Raw genomic sequence first — 6,179 nt, 5'->3', positions numbered from 1 at the left:
ACTTCCTTTAAATGGATAAAGGCATACAAATTTGAAAATTGACATTTGCAGTTATGGAGAGAGAAAAATGTCTTAAGTATGATGGAGACACTAAAGAAGAGAGACTAAAAGTGAAAATATCAATGAATAATTCATTATTGATGGGATTGGTAGATGGAGTTAGGACATTTACCATAATTTTCAGTTTTTCTTATTATTCTTCATGTGCTTCTTTGGTTTCCTTTCAATATCCCCCCTCCCCAACACACACACACACACACACACACACACACACACACACGCACACCCAGAGTCTTCCAGCACAAGTGGTGTGAGCAGTGCTGTTTACCAGCAGTGCTCTAAGGAGGAAGAGAAAGGCACATATTTCTCAATGCCAGTGTTATTTGCCCTGGTGCTGGCAAAAGAGAGTAACTTCAAGACACACTGCGAAAGTGAGCCGCAGGGATCGTGCCAGGAGACCTCAAGCCAGCTCAGTGAGACAGCAAAGTAGACATTTAACCCCACTTGCATAAGCCTTGTGGGGCTCCTATCTACAGAGTGTGTTTCCTGGACTGGGGGAGAGAACCAAGTACAGGACCTGTCAGTGCAGTGAAGGGTGCACGAGGGGAGGAAGTCTACAAGAATGTAATGCATCCATGGGAAATGCATCTAGTTCCACAGGATTAGATTAGAGACAACACTGCTGTGGTCAAAATAAGATCTAGAACCCTTACAATAAATCTTTTTTTTGTGTGACAATTATCCACTGATTTGGAATTATTTGTTGAGTCCCCACTGTATTGCAATGTGGATCTAAGCATCTGAGAAGACTAATAATAGAAAGACTCTGCCCTGTGTCTGTGGAGCTTGTATTCTCAGGAGAGTGACACACAAGAAACGACAGAACAAATTCCAAATCGACACTTTCAAAGAGTGATGTAACCGATAGAAAAATGCAGCGAGCACAGTGATGCACTACAAGGGGACGAGGAGGACAAGGGCAGAGGGGACGGCAAAGGCCAAGGCCCTGGGGCAGGACACAGTGTGACCTGTGGACAGAGCAGAGCCCGGTGAGAATGGAGCAGAGTGAGGCGGGGATGCCGGGGCAGGGAGGAGGGGGAGCGTGGCCGGGTCCTGTGGGGCTGGAATCATCTGAACCTCCTTCTAGGAGGAGGAACCTGAGACCACAGAGTGAACGTGACTTTTCCAGGGCACACAGCAGGGCAGTCGTCAGTGTGGAGCTAGAATGGAATCTGCCAACCCCCGGTTCAGAGATGTTCCCACTTGACATAACCTCACTCTCGTGAAAAAGACAAAATGAGTAGGGAAATCAGAGCCCATTTGTTTGTTTGTTTTTGTGAAGCCTCATTGCCTTAAATTAAGCCACATCCTTCTAAAGGAGGACTCTTCTTTCTGCGCCAGCTGCAAGAAATGCTGACAATTCCCGAAGAGATGATCTCTTATTCTCTCCTGGTTACGTCCATCCTGCTGAGAACATGGATGGCCAAGAGCTGATGTTTTTAGAGGTTTACTAAGGGAGAGTAAATAAATAGATTCTGAACTATTTATTTTTATTTTATTATTATTATTTATTTATTATTATTTTATGTTTATTTTGAGAGAGGAGAGAAAGAAAGCATTAGGAGAAAAGGGGCAGAGAGGGAGACACAGAATTCGAAGCAGGCTCCAGGCTCTAAGCTGTCAGCACAGAGCCTGAATCAGGGCTCAATCTTGTGAACCTGGAGAATATGACATGAGTGGAAGTCAGAGGCTTAACCAAATGAGCCACTCAGGTGCCTCTAGACTGAGCTAATTTAAAAGTACATACTCGGGGTGCCTGGGTGGCTTAGTCCGTTAAGCGTCCGACTTTCGCTTAGGTCATGATCTCGCGGTTCGTGGGTTCAGGCCCCGCGTCGGGCTCTGTGCTGACTGCCAGCTCAGAGCCTGGGGCCTGTTTCAGTCTGTGACTCCCTCTCTCTCTGACCCTCCCCTGCTCACGCTGTCTCTCTCTCTCTCTCCTAGAAATAAATAAAACATTAAAAAAATTTTTTAAAAAAGTACATACTCATTTCCTGGTAGGAACTCAAACCTGTGGTTATTCATCAACAGGCACAAATGGCTCACATGAAAGCCTAACGACCTAGAGAAATCAACATAGAAAGTAATCGTCTCCTGTGCTGCCTCCCTTAACCTTCTCCTACTCTCTATCTAGGGCCCATTTATCTGTTACTATGTTTCTACTTCTTCCCCAGGACAGTTCATTTATTTCTGTGACTTAAGGCCTCTTTTCTGGTAACTCTATCTTAGTTTTTATAAGATCATCCTGATAAATCTTGGTGTCTGCTTTCCTACTTCATAGGCTTGGTATTAGGAGTAAATGAAAAGTGTAGATAAATGTGCATTGTAGACTGTAAAATATTGATCTATAATGTCAGGTTAGTAGCTGACTAATTACCACTGACCTTTTCATCTGAAAGGGGAATCTCAGCAGCGTGTTCAACTCTGAGCTCATCACTGACATTTAAAATCCTCCCTCCACTGTACTGTTTATGGGAGGAGAAAACAAGTTAAATCTGGTGTTTCTCTTCCCTCAAGGTCAAATCTGCTGCCCCAGCTGCCCATGACTTTGTGGTGACACTGGCTGCAAACACTGTGTTCCAGTGTCAGACTGTGAAGAAATTATGTGTTCTGGTTCATTTAAAAAACAATAATTAGACAAATATTAGAGGTAACTTTCTTATACATAAGTTATCATCTCCTATATCTTGTTTTTGTAAATTCCCCATCCCTTATATTAAATATGAAATATGTTGACCCTATCACTGGGAGATGGAACTGTTTTATCTTCCCATCATCAGAATTTAGATCTGTATTCTACAGATACAGGGGTCCAGGAGTGTCTTTCTAAACCCTCTTTTCCAAACTTTCCACATGTCACCATTCTGTGATTCCATTTTGTTGCCTCTTATATTTTAGCCCTAGTCACCTAGTCACCCCACCATCCTGTCTACCCCCACCTTAGCACCTTAGACACTTGCACACTGTACCTAGACCAGATAGTGCATGTATGTTTTACATCGTAAGACAATGACAACTAAATATAGTTATTGTGTTCAGAAGAATAATGTAGGGCTTATTAAAAATTAGGAATGGAATGGGTTTTCAACATCTGTCTTAAAAGAAAGAAGGAAGTTGGAGATTTTTATGCTATATACCTGCCGCTTTGAACCTGTGCTTTAAAATAAAGAAATAAATAAATTCCGACAATTAAAAACTCAGAAAAATAAAATATTACTAAATACTATGTTCAACTATAAGTTTATCTTACTACCTATTTTACGTTTACAAAGAATACGTAGAAATTCAAATGTCCATTGAATTTCATAATCCTTTAAGTAGGTATATATGTATATCTGTAGGAGTTAATCTGTTGATTAAAATAATTGCAAAGAGATATTAATTATGGTTATTTATAGAATTAGTCAGTAATGATGTATTATTAACATTTATGTCACTCAGCTAAATCTGTATGGAATGCTAAGTTTTAAAAATTGAAATTAAATATATATACCTTCTATTGAACAGCTGATATGTCTCTATTCCTCCTAATAGAATAATGAAAATAATTGGAGATTCTTCAAAAATAAAATAAAATAAAATAAAACAAAATAAAATAGAATAGATGTACAGAGATTATTTCTGTCATAATTTCTGTCCAGTAACAATCACAAAGTACTTATTATAGGAAACAAAATGTGTACAAACTGCCAGTACTGATATGTAGCAAGTTCTACCCACCACTGCTTACAATCAGAAAGCTGTTAGGTTGGTAAATGGAACAGATCACCTACATAGATGCTTTGCTCAGCTGATCTTATGTGTTGCAATGAGTGGTATAGGGTGCCAGGGAAACACACATACACAAAAAAACCCAACCCATTTTTAACCATTCCTTGGAGTTAGGGAAAGCTTCCTGGCAAAGTTCATTTCTGTGAAGGTCTAGAACAGAAATTTGAGCATTAGGTCCTGCGAGCCAGAGGGAATTGCCTGAGTCCAGGTGAGAAACCATGTTTTTCAAAAACCTACAAGTCTACTTTGATAGAGGAACCATTCCAGTGACAATGGCATTGCTCACAGAGGTTGTAGGGGTTGAGAAGTGAGGAATAGGGGGACTCAAACTGTCCTCGATGGATGTAGGAAGCTGGTTGGATTATTAGTAGATGAGACTTGTGAACTATCTCATAGATTGATGCTATTGTTGGCATTTGAAAGTTAACAATTTATCATACATTCTTTAGGTCCTCTTGGAAATTAATTGAGGCTAGGCCTAGTAGTCAGACAAATTGATAAATAAATACGAGCCTTACTTCTGGTAGTGCCAAATTCAGAATGTTAAATAGGTTGCCTCATACTGTTTTATTTTCAAGTGTAAACTAGAGAAGCCATATCCAAGAGTGAATTTGGGATTCACAAAACAATTTTCTTCTGCTGAAAAAACCCATTGAATCACCAAGGTGGATATACTTGTACCCACATACAATACAGAAAGAGAAAGAGGCTTCTAGAAAAGCTCTTCCCAACCTTTCAGAAGAAGGGTCAGGTTTTTTTTTTTTAATTTATAACTGTAGATTAAGGCTTTTGTAATATAAAATAAATTCCTAGAAAAATAAAATCTTAAATAACCGTAGAACACACAAGTCTCATTTCTATTATTGTATTCAAAAGTCATAAAATATATTATAAGAAGTATAATCAGAATAAGCCCAGGAAACAAAAGACTGTCAGAATTTGTACAGTTTCTTGGAAGTGTGTATATTGGTGTTTAATGTAGAGAAAATATATCACATTGTGAAATTTTGCAATTCTGCAATTACACTTAAACAAAAAGTTAACAGTGAGATAGTGAAAGCCTGGTATGGAAGGCCTATATATAAAACTTTAGAAGCAAAGCCACGCTCTGCATATCATAGTTAACATTTTTGAAGTATCTAAGGAGCATGCATCTTTCTTGTTAACTTATCTAACACACATTGGCTTGATGGCAATGCTACATGTAGGCAGTAATTTATGCTTAAAGCTTTTTTTGTGTGTTTTTTGTTTGCTTACATTTTGCTTTTCTGATGCTAGTGGGGAAACCTGTCTTCAAAAGTTCTATTAACAAGAACAGAAGAAATGGTTTTAAGGAAATTTCATCATTTTAACAATATTAATTTGAATCTTTTATTTTAAATTAGATAAACACTGCTGTATTCTCATTATTTGTCATCAATAATTCATTATCAGCCACTTCCAACAATTTATCTCATGCGTTTACACTAACCTCAGAGGATCTGTCAATGAAAGAAATAATCTGGATCCTTGAATTTCCCACTGTGTGGATTTTGTTTGAGGGGAAATAAAATCCAACACACTCTATTACTTTGTAATAAATAGTGATAAATTTTTGCAGATGCTTAATCTACAACTCTTCACTCATTGTGCTGAAATTTTTTGTTATTTTATGGAATATGTCATAGCATTCTGTAGAAATTCTGTTCTTCTAAAGTTCTAACTCCAAATTTACCTCAGAAATTCATCCACTGTTGAAAAATATGTGACATAAAAGTATTAAGCATATTAAAAATACCAAAGATAATTAAATAAGAAAATCAGGATTCCTCTTTACATCCTTTAGAGGTGGGACCAAAAATATCTATCAGTTTGCACAAACGCTAAAAGTAAATTCTGTAGTTCAAACACCTCAGTAGAACTTTGCCCATTAATAACAATCACTTCACATCAGGCAGTTCCTCTGGTTTTTATCAGCTTCCGGGCTATCACATAATAAAGACCATAATCTTTATTAACACATAAATATGTTAACACATTTTTATAATTCCCGATTCTTACTACAGGGCTAACTTCATTTTCCTGTTTAGTTGGCTTATTTTTCCTAACAAGGCTTCTGATGTAAGCTTGTTACATCAGTACAACCTTGGTAGCACTGCCATGTTTATCCATTCAAATCACTGTTCCATCAGAACATATTTGCACACCAAACTTAAAACCTTTGTTGGAATTTGTATCCTTCATAGTTTTATAAAATGTCAGAGTTAGTTGGGTTTGTGGGCAACTTTAGAAAGAATAACTCTTCCTTCAAGTCACTGCTATGTTCAAGTCACACATAATAAAATAATTATCTTGGTAGCAATATCTGTGCA

This window comes from Hyaena hyaena, unplaced genomic scaffold (genome assembly GCF_003009895.1).
Source record: "Hyaena hyaena isolate Hyena2069 unplaced genomic scaffold, ASM300989v1 scaffold_1444, whole genome shotgun sequence".
In the NCBI taxonomy this organism is placed as follows: domain Eukaryota; kingdom Metazoa; phylum Chordata; class Mammalia; order Carnivora; family Hyaenidae; genus Hyaena; species Hyaena hyaena.
The sequence above is the reverse complement of the archived record's forward strand: the minus strand, read 5'-3'. Positions refer to the sequence as shown.